General features: G+C 41.0%; 1 long non-coding RNA gene across 1 annotated transcript; it reads right to left on the bottom strand.

Moving 5' to 3' along the window:
• Positions 1–1128: 1128 nt before the first annotated feature.
• On the bottom strand, positions 1129–12873 carry LOC311222716. The gene is made up of 4 exons (XR_014619375.1): positions 12580–12873; positions 10345–10480; positions 9228–9278; positions 1129–2622 (listed from the first exon to the last, which is right to left on the bottom strand). It is a non-coding gene; the product is annotated as an uncharacterized lncRNA (long non-coding RNA).
• Positions 12874–13751: the final 878 nt, after the last annotated feature.

A 13751-nucleotide genomic window follows, 5' to 3' on the forward strand; every position in this document is an offset into this window, starting at 1 on the left:
GACTGTAATCAATGGCACTGCTTTAATTAAAAAGATATTGGTCTGCACCTATACCCAACCCCCTCCAATGTACAGTTTCTACGTCAAATGTATACTCTCTTTTCTGGACTCTTTTTGTACCACAAACAGTACTGTATTTGCAAATCTGGTATGTCATAAATGTATAGATGTAGCAGTACTGTATCTGTAATATTTCTGTATGTCGTGTGTGTCATATATGTTATGATGAATTGAAAATGGGGGACCCTGATGTAAACAAGACTAAAGTCTTTCTCTGGTCTGCATCCCCTTAACAATTGTGTGTATTGAGCTGTACTGTACTTAACTGTACCCATTCTGCAATCTGTTAATAAAGTTTTCAATCAATCAATCAATCAATCAATGACGAGTTATATAGGCTGTGTTGTAATAATTCTGCCTCATGAACACTTTTTCACAAAATGAATTCCCTTCTATAACTAACGTTATTGTAAGCATTTCTGGTTGAAATAAAATTATACTTACTTATTTTATGATAAATTGCGAATTGTTTCATGTTGAGCTATAGATTCAAGACGATTTAGAAATGTTTCTCTCCATGTATTCATCCTCTTAGCCGTTAGTTGTTGTATTTGAGCTATATATTGTACCCATTCTGCAATCTGTTAACGTTTTCAATCAATCAATCACTCTTATATCGCTACAGTAATTAAGCTGCGGATTGATTGATTGAAAATTGTATGAACAGATTACAGAATGGGTACAATACAGTACGGCTCAATACACATAATTGTTAAGGGGATGCAGAGAAAGAGTTTAGGTCTTGAATACGTACTTATAGTCAACCACTTTACATCTAGCTGACGCTTTTATCCAAAGCGACTTACAAGTTCTGTACAACAAGACAGCAGGAAGGGTACAACTCTATCAGCTGAGTAACAATGTTCATCAAAGTGTTGAGTGCTACAGTGTAGGTTAGTTTATTAGGACAAGTGCATGACAGTAAGGTTTGATTTTCTTTTCACCAGTCTGCATTGTTTCAAAATTGTTTAATTGATCTAATATGACAGCCTTTTGTATGGTGCAGGTGCACATACTTACGTTATAGTATTTGAGTGACATAGCTCAATGACTAACTACACAGGGATAGTGATTTTAAACATGTAGATTGTGTACCAAAAATACAAGTTTTATTGTAGCCACAGGAGACAAGACATCCAATGCACTTAAATTAGACCATTATCATATCCAAGAACAAAAGACATTTAACATTTTAATATCCTAGCCATCAATAGAGTATGATCAGATCATTAATTGACATGTTCAAGTCTGATGTGTATCACATGTGGTTGATGAGCTCATCTTTTACTTAGTTTAGCCAAAGATACATACATGTATACACTCATCATACTAAACCCGATAACTACAAGTAGGCCTGCCGCGATAAGCAATAAATCGATTAATTGCTGCGATAATTAAAATGAATGCAATGATTTTGACGGGCGCAATTAATTGCTATTTGCGCGTTTGTTTTAATGAGGCGGAACCAGTGCCGCTTGTCAGTCACTGTCCGTGTTGGGAGGCGGGCCGCTGACGTTACTAGAGTACAGCACGGGAGCTCCGTGGGGCAACGCCACAGCTTAACTACATTTCTCAATAGTGTTGCTCCTTTTAACCAAGTAGCATTATTTGTAGTGTAACGTTAGCTATTTTTAGACCCAAGTAGTTACTCGCTACTGCCCGGAGAAACTGGACTGCTAAATAAAGATGAAAGATAGAGCGTTGATTCTCATTCCATGCTAACAACATTAGCTAAATAACTAACAAACGAAATACAACGTATAGCATAGCTACAAGTACAACACAGAATAACGTTAATACAATTACATGCATCATTGTTTACAATGAACGGGTGGGGCTAGTCAAAGGACTGGACATGGGGACAAGTTAAACATGAATTAATTTATTATAACACTCCGGTAGTTTCGAGTCGTGCTGCAGTGCTTACGCACCACAGCTATTCTATTATATACTGCTTTGACGCTTCCTCCTCATCGTTGATTGCCTGTAGTAGCTGCATCTAACGTTAGTAGCTAACGTTAAAACTAACCTAAAGTTAGTTGTTCACCAACAATCTCAACATTTGTTATTAGCTCAAAAACAACCGGACGAGACAAGTTGTCGGCTCATATGTTCTGCTTAGGATAATCACAACAATACTTCCGGTCCGGTCGGTGGGCTTCAAAATAAAAGTCTAAAAGCGGAAAAGACGGAGCGGTGGGCTTCAAAATAAAAGTTTTGGGAAATAAATTTCTCAAAAAAAATTCTCTAACCGGTCGCAATAATATCGCTTATCGCGATATTTTCGGGGGCAATTAATCGCCCAGCAAAATGTGTTATCGTGGCAGGCCTAACTACAAGGCATAATAACAAATCAATTTGTAGAACAATTCATTTTTTTGTGAGCTACTGAGATGCTGGTTGTGTGTTGATTCTACTGGACTGGTCAAAAAAGTTTCATTTTTATTTGAAAACTGCTGCTCCGCCGAGAATCACGTTAGAAACTGTCGCTGGTTAGGCCGCAATGAAGGTCCCACAGTAGACATCCTGTCTGTACAGCAGACTCTTCAAATGTGGTAGCTCCTAGAGTAGACACAAGGTGAATGAAAACTTTATTTAACAGATTGCAGAATGGGTACAATACAGTACGGCTCAATACACACAATTGTTAAGGGGATGCAGACCAGAGAAAGACATTTGTCTTGTTTCAATCAGGGTCCCCCATTTTCAATTCATAGTGACATACACAGGTATATAGTACCGTTACATTTGTGACATACACGATATGCAAATATACAGTACTGTTACCCAGATATCCTAACAGAAAATATATACTACTATATTCCACTAAAACAGGGGTATTGTATCATATGATGTGGAAAACATGTAAAAAGATTATATGGAAAATGCAATAAAAAAAAAAAGTTTAAATAAATAAAATAAAACAGGGGTATTCAATAAACATTTTAAGAGGTCCAGTTAAGAGAATTTCTTGAAGCAAAGGTCCGGAAGATCATCATGTCTAACTATTTAGTGTGATAAACATAAAGTTTGGAAATTTGTGTTTGGCTGATTATTTCTGTTGTAACAATGCTTCTTGGCAATACATTTTATACCGTTGGAAAGCCTGTTTATTTCCCATTTAAATGGTGCCCCATTTTTATTTTTTTATTTTTTTATCTTTTTCCCCCTCCATTTTCCTCCGATTTTCTCCCATCCCAATGTTAGTCGTTATGCCAATTCCCAATCCCCTTCCTGGTCGCTGCGCACTTACCCCCCACAGTCGGTCTGGGAGAGTGGAGGCTACCACGTGCTTCCTCCGACACACATCCAGCCAATCAACCGCTTCTTTTCACCTGGCAGCGCGGATATTCTCCGAGAGGGCGTAGCGTGTGGAAGGATCACACTCTCCCACTCAGGTCCCATCCGCGCTTAGCAGGCGCCCCGACCGAACTGTAGTAGCTGTTTACAACGACCCGGACCCACCCCGCCAGCTTCTCCCACCCTCTAATACTGCCAATTGTATTAGTGTGAGCGGCCAGCCAAGCTGGTGACAACCCCGGAGCTGTGAGCTGGATTCGAACAGGCGAATCCAGCTCACAGCTCCGGGGTTGGTGACGAACGCAATCTCCGCTACGCCACCTAACCGCCCCTATGGTGCCCCATTTGTAAGGAACATGCATTTGTGGGATGAGCAGCACTGCCGAGTATGTGGGTTGCGCCCATGAAGAATTAGCCAAATCTTATTCAAAGTTTATTCTGCTGTTGCTATTGACTCTTGTTTGGTGGATTGGATGATTGGAGTCCATCAGTAACAAGGCAGAAACTATACATAATGGCAATTTTACAATTGATTAATTTAACAAACAGCCAGGAGCCTCAGTAGCATGTGGAAGAACCATACACAGCCACAACAGCCGGGCACCTCCTCATGCTGGACACCAGCGTGGTCACACACTGCTGTGGGATGGCATTCCACTCCTCAACCAGGATTTGTCGCAACTCTCAAGTCAGCCAATAGTTGTGTTGGTCACCCTGCACGAATAGCACGCCTAAGCTGATCCCACAAGTGTTCAATTGGGTTGAGGTCAGGACTGTTGGCAGGCCATTCCATTCTCTCTACTCGCAAATTCTGGAGGTAGTCTCTGATAAACCCTGGTCTGTGGGGGCGAGCGTTGTCATCTTGGGAGGATGTAGGCCGGGAGCCAGGTCCACCCCTCCAACTTAGCCCCGTTTGGCCTCAGGGGCCAAAACATTTATGCAACTGCATAAATGGTCAGATAAGTCTGAAACTTTGCATGGTGTATCCTGACACATAGGGGGAAGTATCAGAATAATACTCTGGGGCTTACTACCTTTCTATTGTCAAATATCACACTCAGAATACCCCAAAAGACAAAAAAATCTGTCCGCCTGACAAATTGTCATCAAAAGTGATCATTTAAGTATTGTATTATACATGTTGCTGCCTCACATGGATATGGAAAACTTCCCACATCTATAAGCTTCAATTGAAGTCCAAGATGACCTTTCTATCTAGAAGATTACACCTGATATGACCAGGTCTCCATTGTACCTCAAATCGAGAAAATAGAACATTCAACATTACCCTTATTTCTTTATCTAAAAAATATATTAAACAAGAGTTGAGACTTAAGTAATGTAATGCTATACTATCTGAAGTTAATTACATGAAAAGTGAACAATGTTACGCCCCCTGGTGGACCAGGGTATCACAGTGCACCTTAAAGCAGTGCTGTTCCAGTTCCGCGTTGCCGTTTTCATCAACGCCCCTCCGTGCTCCGGCTTTCAACAGCGGGGAGAGTATTATGGGGCTTATGCCGCGAAGGCGTAACACAACAGTGAACACATAGTTAAGTACGACTGACAGATGCATTGCAACTATGTGTTCACTGTTGTGTTACGCTTCTCTGCATAAGCCCCATAATAAGACAGTCTCTGGCTTAGTCCAGCGGACACCATGGCGAGCTCAGCGATGCCGCTCGAGGCAGCATACTCTCCCCGCTATTGAAAGCCTTATCGCAGCACGGAGGGTCGTGGACCCGCAACGCAGCCGCGAAGGCGGCGATGAAGCCCGAGTCGCGCGATTTTTTATTGGTTTGTCATGACAAACCAATTACATAATCCAACATATGTGTAAAGAAACAACATATTCCAGTTAACGGTATATTTTTTTAATGATTGCTTACGGTATAAATTAGGTTAACTGGAGCTTAGTATTGCTGCCTGGCTGAGTCATGCACATGCGCGCGCTCGGCCAATCAGAGCGCAAAACGACAATGCGGAACTGGAACAGCGTTGTAGAAGGCATACACGCGACCAGGTTACACACACCAACCAACCAAAAACCGAACCCTGTTTCATGTCACATCCCACCTGAAGTTATTCAGCAAAGACAATTTTGGGTGAATTGATCTATTATTCTGGCTGTGGGAAGAGATTGAGCTAATATAGCCAGCCCAATGTAGCTAGCTAGTGAGTGTAGAAGTGGGAGAGAAATTATGAAATTGTAATTATTAAGAACATTAATTATAATTATTAGCAACTCTACTTCTAGAGTGATAGCAGTAGCTAGTTAGCTTATAGATTGTTATCTGCCAGCCCAATGGAGCTAGCTAGTGAGAGTGGGAGACTAATGAGAGCAAAAGTGGGATATAAATGATGATGTGTGTGTGTGTGTGTGTGTACAATACTTTGCTGTTGTAATGAATATACTGACTTTCTGATTGTTGCAATGATACAGTATAGTCAAGGTTCCAAAGAGACAAGATGCCTGGATACCTGTGCCCCAAAGAAGAATCAGCCATTAGTCCGTGTCTGAGGTCAGATGTCAATGAAATGTGAAACATAGGATCTAAATTAATGTCTATTGGCACATTAGCTTGTTCAAGCTGCTGCGGTCAGGCAAGCGCCTTCGCATACATGCAGCAAGAACAGAAATGTAGCTTCTTCCCCCAGGCCATCAGAACACTGATCTCTCCACACACAAGCACACATGAACACAAGCACACTACAGGTCACTTTAGGAAAAAGCAAAGGTCACTTTAAAAAACACAACTATAGTTAGTATAGCATAACTGTATATTGTATAGTATATAGAACTCATTACCTTTAATAAAATAGACATGATAAAATGTACTAAGATCAAATACAATGCTAAGCTTACAAATTAAAGGTAATGAGTCCTATATACACTACTAAGTTATACAATATACAGTTATGCTATATGTAACTCCTATACTAACTATACAAAAACAGTTGTTTTTTAAAGAAGTGCTTTTGCTTTTCCCTAAAGTGACCTGCAGTGTGTTTGTGTGTGAGAGAGTGCAGGATGTGTGGTGTGTGTTTATGTGTGGAGAGATCAGTGTTCTGATGGCCTGGGGGAAGAAGCTGAGTCGGAGTCTCTCTGTTCTTGCTGCATGGCGCTTGCCTGACCGCAGCAGCTTGAACAGGCTATAATGTGCCAATAGACATTCATTTAGATCCAATGTTTCACATTTCATTGACATCTAACCTCAGACACAGACTAATATCCCAGACTGGGGGGGGGGGGGGGGTGGCTGATTGTTTTTTGAAGCACTCTTGGCAAGGTATCCAGGCATCTTGTCGTCTCTTTGGCACCTTGACTATACCGTAGCATTGCAACCATCAGAAAGTCAGTATATTCATTACAATAGCAAAATATTGTACACACACACACACCATAATTGATATCCCACTTCTGCTCTCACTAGTCTCCCACTCCCTCTGTCAGCTAGCTACATTGGGCTGGCAGCTAACAATCTACAATCTAACTAGCTAATGTTATCACTCTAGAAGTAGAGTTGCTAATAATTATAATAAATTCTCTTAATAATTACAATTTCATAATTTCTCTCCCACTTCTACTCTCACTAGCTAGCTACATTGGGCTGGCTATATTAGCTAACAATCTACAAGCCAACGTTAATGTTATCACTCTAGAAGAGCTGCCACATTTCATGTAAAAAAATATTGGACACTCAATCTCTTCCCACAGCCAGAATAATATATCAATGTACCCAGAATTGTCTTTGCTGAATAACTTCAGATGGGATGTGACATGAAACGGGGTTAGGGTTTTGGTTGGTGTGTGTAACCCGGTCAGCACTGCTTTAAGGTGCACTGTGATACCCTGGTCCACCAGGGGGCGTAATATTGTTCATTTTTCATGTAATTAACTTCAGATAGTATAGCATTACATTACTTAAGTCTCAACTCTTGTTTAATATATTTTTTAGATATTTATAAGAGAAAAAAAAGAAGAAAAGGATAATGCTTTGAATGTTCTATTTTCTCGATTTGAGGTACAATGGATGGATAACTTAGCTCATGTAATCTTCTAGATAGAAAGGTCATCTTGTACTTAAAGGGGAACTATCTTATAAATGGCCTTTTTGAGTGTTTAGCATTGTTTCCTAGCTATGTGAACTTATATTAATATGATCTATGTCTCAAAATTCTCATATTGGCGCATTCTTCCAACTCTCCTCTCACAATATTCACCCTCACTGAACTGAGTCGTTTGAAATGTGCGCGATATGTGATTAAGCATTACATCACACGCAGGAGTGGTTTGTGACCAATAAACCATGCCTAGGGGTGGTTGTTAGGCCCGAGGCGCAGCCGAGGGTCGTTAGACCCCCCTAGGCATGGTTTATTGGTCACAAATCACGACTGCACGTGGTGTAAAGCTTTTATACAACTGCCAGATTCATCCAACCTTATTTCTATACAATAAACACACATTAATCGAAGATTTATTGAAAAAACCATCCGCCAGAAAAAGTAGTTCCCACAACTCCATGTGGAAGCAGCTTGAAGTGCATCCAACCAAACTAACACATCCAACTGTGTATTATTGGAATGATTGAGAGAAGTTGCCTCATGTGGAAGCAGCTTGAAGTGCATCCAACCAACTAACACATCCAACTGTGTATTATTGGAATGATTGATTGAAAATTTATTAAAACGTTTTCTTTGCCCTATAGGAAAAAAACGTTTTCTTCGCCCTATTTTTTTATTTATTTCTTTTAGCCTAAACTTAACCAGTTGGAAACCAGGGGTACAGTAATAAAATTAGCAATCAACCAATCAATCAATTCAATAGACCATGCTCACTTAAAACAGCGCTGCTTCTCTCTCAGTCTGACTCCCCCGCTGTTGCAGACAGGAGTGTGTGTGTGTGTGTGTGCGTGTGTGTGTGTGTGTGTGTGTGTGTGTGTGTGTGTCACAGTGTGTGTGTGCGTGTGTGTGTGTGTGTGTGTATGTGTGTGTGTGTGTGTGTGTGTGTGTGTGTGTGTATGTGTGTGTTTGTGGGTACGCCAGCGTCGGACAGTGTGAGAGAGAACGCTGCAGTCGGAAAGTAGGAAGGAAGAAATTTAAATCAATCAATTAATCTATCAATCAATCCGCGATTTTTCTTTTGTTCTAGATTGAGTCAAGACCCATCAATTACATCATCCAACATTGTTTAAAATACTAACACATTCCCCTTGACAGAATCGCTTCATATTTAGTCGTTATGGTGCTTTCAACATAACCATTTGTTCTCCGCGATCCTGTTTTCTCCCGGAGTGAGCCGGGGAGGGTTATGTGATTTGGTTGTGGGCGGGTCCTGAGCCCAGGACCGTGGATTGTTACCAATAAAGACGTGTGAATGGCCAATCAGAATCGAGAAATTTGCATGCCGTTGTATAATGTCATATAGTCACTGCTGCATGTTAATGTTGAGATAGACGACGACGCTCCGCAGTGGTTTAGGAGCCGCCCTGCAGCCCAGGCTCAAAACAGCTTGAAATCTTGAGGTAGAAAAATGCTGTTTTTGAGGACTTGATTAGAAATACAAAACAATGAATAAAAAAAATATATATATTACAGAGGTGTTCCATAGACTCACAGGAATTGTGTAAAAGTGCCCAAATAGTGAAAGAAATAGTAAAATAGTTCCCCTTTAAATTGAAGCTTATAGATGTGGGAAGTTTTTCATAGCCATGTGAGACAGCAACATGTATAATAACATACTTGAAAATGATCACTTTTGATGACAATTTGTCAGGCCGACAGAAATTTTTTAGTCTTGTTTTTAAATAACATTTCTAACTCTGTTACACACAGAGACAAAGTTAAATGAAGTGTCCAGTGATTACCTTGTAGCCAGTTAACAGATTTATTTCCATTCAATTATCAATGAATACGAACTGTGTGGTACAGAAAGAAAGGGGAGAGGGGGGTTAGATGACATTCTAGCTAGCAAAAGCCTGGTCATTGTTTACACTATTCAATGCAAAGAGATAGCCATATTGTTAAATGATAACATGATTGCTAGAACATGCATGATTATTTCGCCTGGTCTGCTGTAGAAGACAGTAGGCCTAGCTCTCCTGAACACGGCGTGACCCATAACTAATCGATCAGAACTAAATCGGCAGAGAAAAAGCCCATTTTAAAGCACCTATTCCGCATGGACATGCGCAGAGTGCCCATGGAGTCTGGACGACGCGAGATGACGCTCGAATGAATGTGGACTGTTCTATCAGAGGGGGGAGCTTCGGTGGCCAATGTCCTTTCAGCCGAACAGGATAATGACGAAATGATCCCACTAAATGGCCAGACGCGTCTTATGGCGACATCTACAATTACCTCATTGAGTCTACAGGTAGACTAATGTTTATATTTAAGTGCAGCGGTCTGTAGCCACTTACATGACCATCAAAGCTCCCCCTCTGATGGAACAGTCCACATTCATTCGAGCGTCATCTCGCGTCGTCCAGACTCCATGGGCACTCTGCGCATGTCCATGCGGAATAGGTGCTTTAAAATGGGCTTTTTCTCTGCCGATTTAGTTCTGATCGATTAGTTATGGGTCACGCCGTGTTCAGGAGAGCGAGGCGCATAAACGTCTATTCGATCATGTCTCTAGCACCCCCACAGCCGTATCGGCAACCACTTACATCACGGCTCTCGTCCACATTCATTCATTTGACCCCCCCGCAATCTCCTCCCTGATTTCAGAATCCCGGAAGTGTTACGGTGGTCTATATCACTAAATTCTCGAAGTCAACTTCCTGTCTTTTTAACTTTCTGTCTAAGTGCATGTCTATGGCTTGGGGGGAAACATGCACTTATAATAACCAGAAACTAAGGCGTTCGAAATAGTGAAATGCCATGTTGGCCTCAATATTTTCAAAACAAATTATATGAAAAGGTTATGAAATGAACAAGAATGTGCTAAAATATGTAATAAAAACGGAGCTCACCGCATACATTTGATCGTAGAAATCCGTTTGTTTCCCCAATACCAAGATGGCGACGGTCTCGTGACGTCAGAGTGTCTTCGAGAGGTCCTCTCTCTCCAACAGGGGGCTTAACCATAAACCACATGAAAGTCTTCTTTCCGGATCTATAAGCAAACAAAACTCTGGACCTTATTAAATGTGTAGGCAAGCTAGCAATTTGCAATGACCAAGCTAGCAAGAAAACAACGTATTCTCTAGGGATGCACGATATTGATTTTTTGACACCGATATCGATAACTTTATGCTCCTCAGGCCGATAACCGATATCGATAACCGATATTTATTGTATTATAATCTTTTTTCTTAATGTATATATTATTTTTTTTATCAAATTTTTTTTTCAACATGAAACAAAACATATCACAATACAATAATAATACATAAAAAGACTTCCCAGGACAATAACTTAACACCAACTTAAATGCGACCTAACCAGACAACAGAAACAAAAGCCAAGACAACGAACAGTATTGACTGATAAAGTGACTATATTTATTTTTCCAAATGAAAATTCACAATCCGTCAACAACTTATAATACATCCAACCTAAGACGCTCGAAGCTTTTTGTTCTTCTTTTTTCAAAGCGGAGCCTTGAAAAAAAGGCTTTGAGTGGACACATCACCACCACAACAAGTCACCTGCAACAAGCTAGAAGCTAGAAGCTAGAACCTAGAACGAAGCTAGAAGCTGCTGTGAATCCAAAGCCAGCTATTGACGAGTCGTTTGCTAAATTAAAGAAGTTTGACAGAAATGACCCAAGGGCTCAAGCCGCTAGCTTTTAAGCAGTCCTTGGTGGTGCAAATTAACCTGGCTACTATGGAGCCATAAGTGACTGCGTTCAACCGAGGGTTGCACCCCTCCTACACAACCCCCCCCCCCCCCCCCCCCCCCACCCACCCAACCACCTCCAATGTACAGTCCCCCCCCACCCCCACCTACCCAATCCAATGTACAGTTTCTACGCCTAATGTATATACTCTTTTCTTTCTGGACTCTTTTTGTATCACAAACAGTACTGTAATTGCAAATCTGGTATGTCATAAATGTATAGATGTAGCAGTACTGTCTATCTGTATGTCATGTATGTCATATATGTTACGATGAATTGAAAATGGGGGACCCTGATGTAAACAAGACGAAAGTCTTTCTCTGGTCTGCATCCCCTTAACAATTGTATGTATTGAGCTGTACTGTACTGTACCCATTCTGCAATCTGTTAATAAAGTTTTCATTCATTCATTCATTCACAGCCATGGAAGGGGCTAGCTTTGCTTAGCTCCTCGCGTCGTCGTAGGCTTTTAAGTTAACACAATAACACACCATCGTAGCGGTGGTGATGCCGCAGGTGACCCGTCAGGCTGGATGTATTACAAGTTGTTGCCCTTTTCCCTCCTTGTGGAACTTCTCCATTGCATTTATTACAAATAGCAAGCTATCTTTTTCCTCTGAAATTCCGAGTACCGACGCGGCCATCTTTGTTTATAACGTCCTCGCTGATTCAGAAACTTACGTGCCTACGTCACAGCCAAGAAAGGGAGCGCTCGATTTGTGTAAAACGCCCTGTTCTTAAACCACACGCTGTCAGTCGTACCACAGTACTGGCAAAACGGGATGAGCCTACAGTCAAAACAAACGCACTTCATTCCAATTCACCCACACAGCATTTTCTTTTACCAAAAAATATATTATATTATCGGAGCTATTAATAACGTTATCGGGTTTATCGGGATGACGTCATAATTGCTGATATCGGCCCGATAATTATCGTGCATCCCTAACTTAAAGTTATTCCTGTTACTGTGAGAATACTATTCTCACAGTAACAGGAATAACTTTAAGTTGTCAAAAACACAAACAAAAGTGAGTTCAAACCAAATAATAAAACCATAGAAAGTGCACAGCAGTTACCTTGTACAAAATGTCCAAATAACAAAAGAATAACGAAGATATTCACGGAGATCTCTCTTTCCTTTTAGCTGTAACCTAGCCCCTTTCGTGACTTTCGGTTCATCCGTAAAGCTGAGCTCATGCGCGCAGTAGCTGCTTCCGGTTCCCTATCCTATCACACACAAACCGAATGACGCTACCTAGAGGGTCGTTTACAGGCTAAATTGCATTTAACGTTACAAAATAACTAGAGCTAACTAGATTGTAACATAAATATGACAGTTAATAAACCAAACGTTAGTTACAAAGCCTTACCTTGCTTGGCTTAGTTCGTGAGACGACAAACCATCCGCGAGGATTCCAGTGTCCCCGCTCTAGCTTCAGCGTTCGCCTTCCACCATCGCTGATCCCCACATTGTCTTCGACACACAATCCCAACAGAGGCAGACGTTGCCACATAGCACACGTCTTCAAATCCCTTTTTCCACATGAACAAGTCATACTATCTAAATATACAACCGCGAGAGAAAACAAATAAACAGGTAAACAAACTCAGACAAATCATCTCCAACTATTCAACCGAGCCGCCCCTCAAGTTAACTCCAGCCGTCACGCCGTCACATTGCAATCAATAGCCCCTCCCGTCCCCTCCCCTCCCCCTCCCATTCCCTCCCCCTCTCACCAACTTCTGGTTGAACTGTAACGCGCTACTCTAGAGTTCACAGCCACCAAGTCCATCTCACCACATCTCAACAAGTGCCTGCACTGCAGCCTTCCCCTCCCCCACATCCACAACATTTGACTGATTGACTGATAATGTGAACGCACTGTGTCACGCAATGTGTCTCCTTCCTTCTAGTGTGAACTGATGTGCAATTCTATTTATCTTTTTAAGATTATATAATTGAAGCCAAAATTATTAACCCCACAGCAATTTGTTTCAAGTTTGTTTTTATTTGTCACGTATAAGGTACATACATTGATTGATTGATTGATTGATTGATTGATTGATTGATTGATTGATTGATTGATTGATTGATTGATTGATTGATTGAAAACTTGGACATTTACCGGGGCCAGTTTCTGTTGATATTATTTGTATTCAATGTTTTAACAGATACAAACAAAGCAGACAGGACAGACAAAATCAAGACATCACAACATCACAACATCACAAAAAAATAAAAAATTAAAATATATAGGCCTACCCTCCCAAAAAAAAAAAACAAGACAACCAGTCACTCCTTCGTGTCTCTTACCAGTGTTAGACATAGACATATTAAATCAGAGATTGAGAATATCTATAATAGACATTTTGACATGTACATGGGTACCTTGGTCGTGTAGTGTATCTTGTAGACCAGGCCCATTGCTGTTTGCTGTACTCTGTCGTCTACTCTAAGCCATCCTAGGTTGTCAAAGTGGGCAGGGGTGAGGTGGGTTCTCGGAGTAAGGTCAAGCAGTAGTCTGACCAGTTTGTTTTGAGA

The sequence above is a fragment of the Notolepis coatsorum genome, assembly GCF_963971535.1.
Source record: "Notolepis coatsorum genome assembly, chromosome: 2".
Lineage (NCBI taxonomy): Eukaryota > Metazoa > Chordata > Actinopteri > Aulopiformes > Paralepididae > Notolepis > Notolepis coatsorum.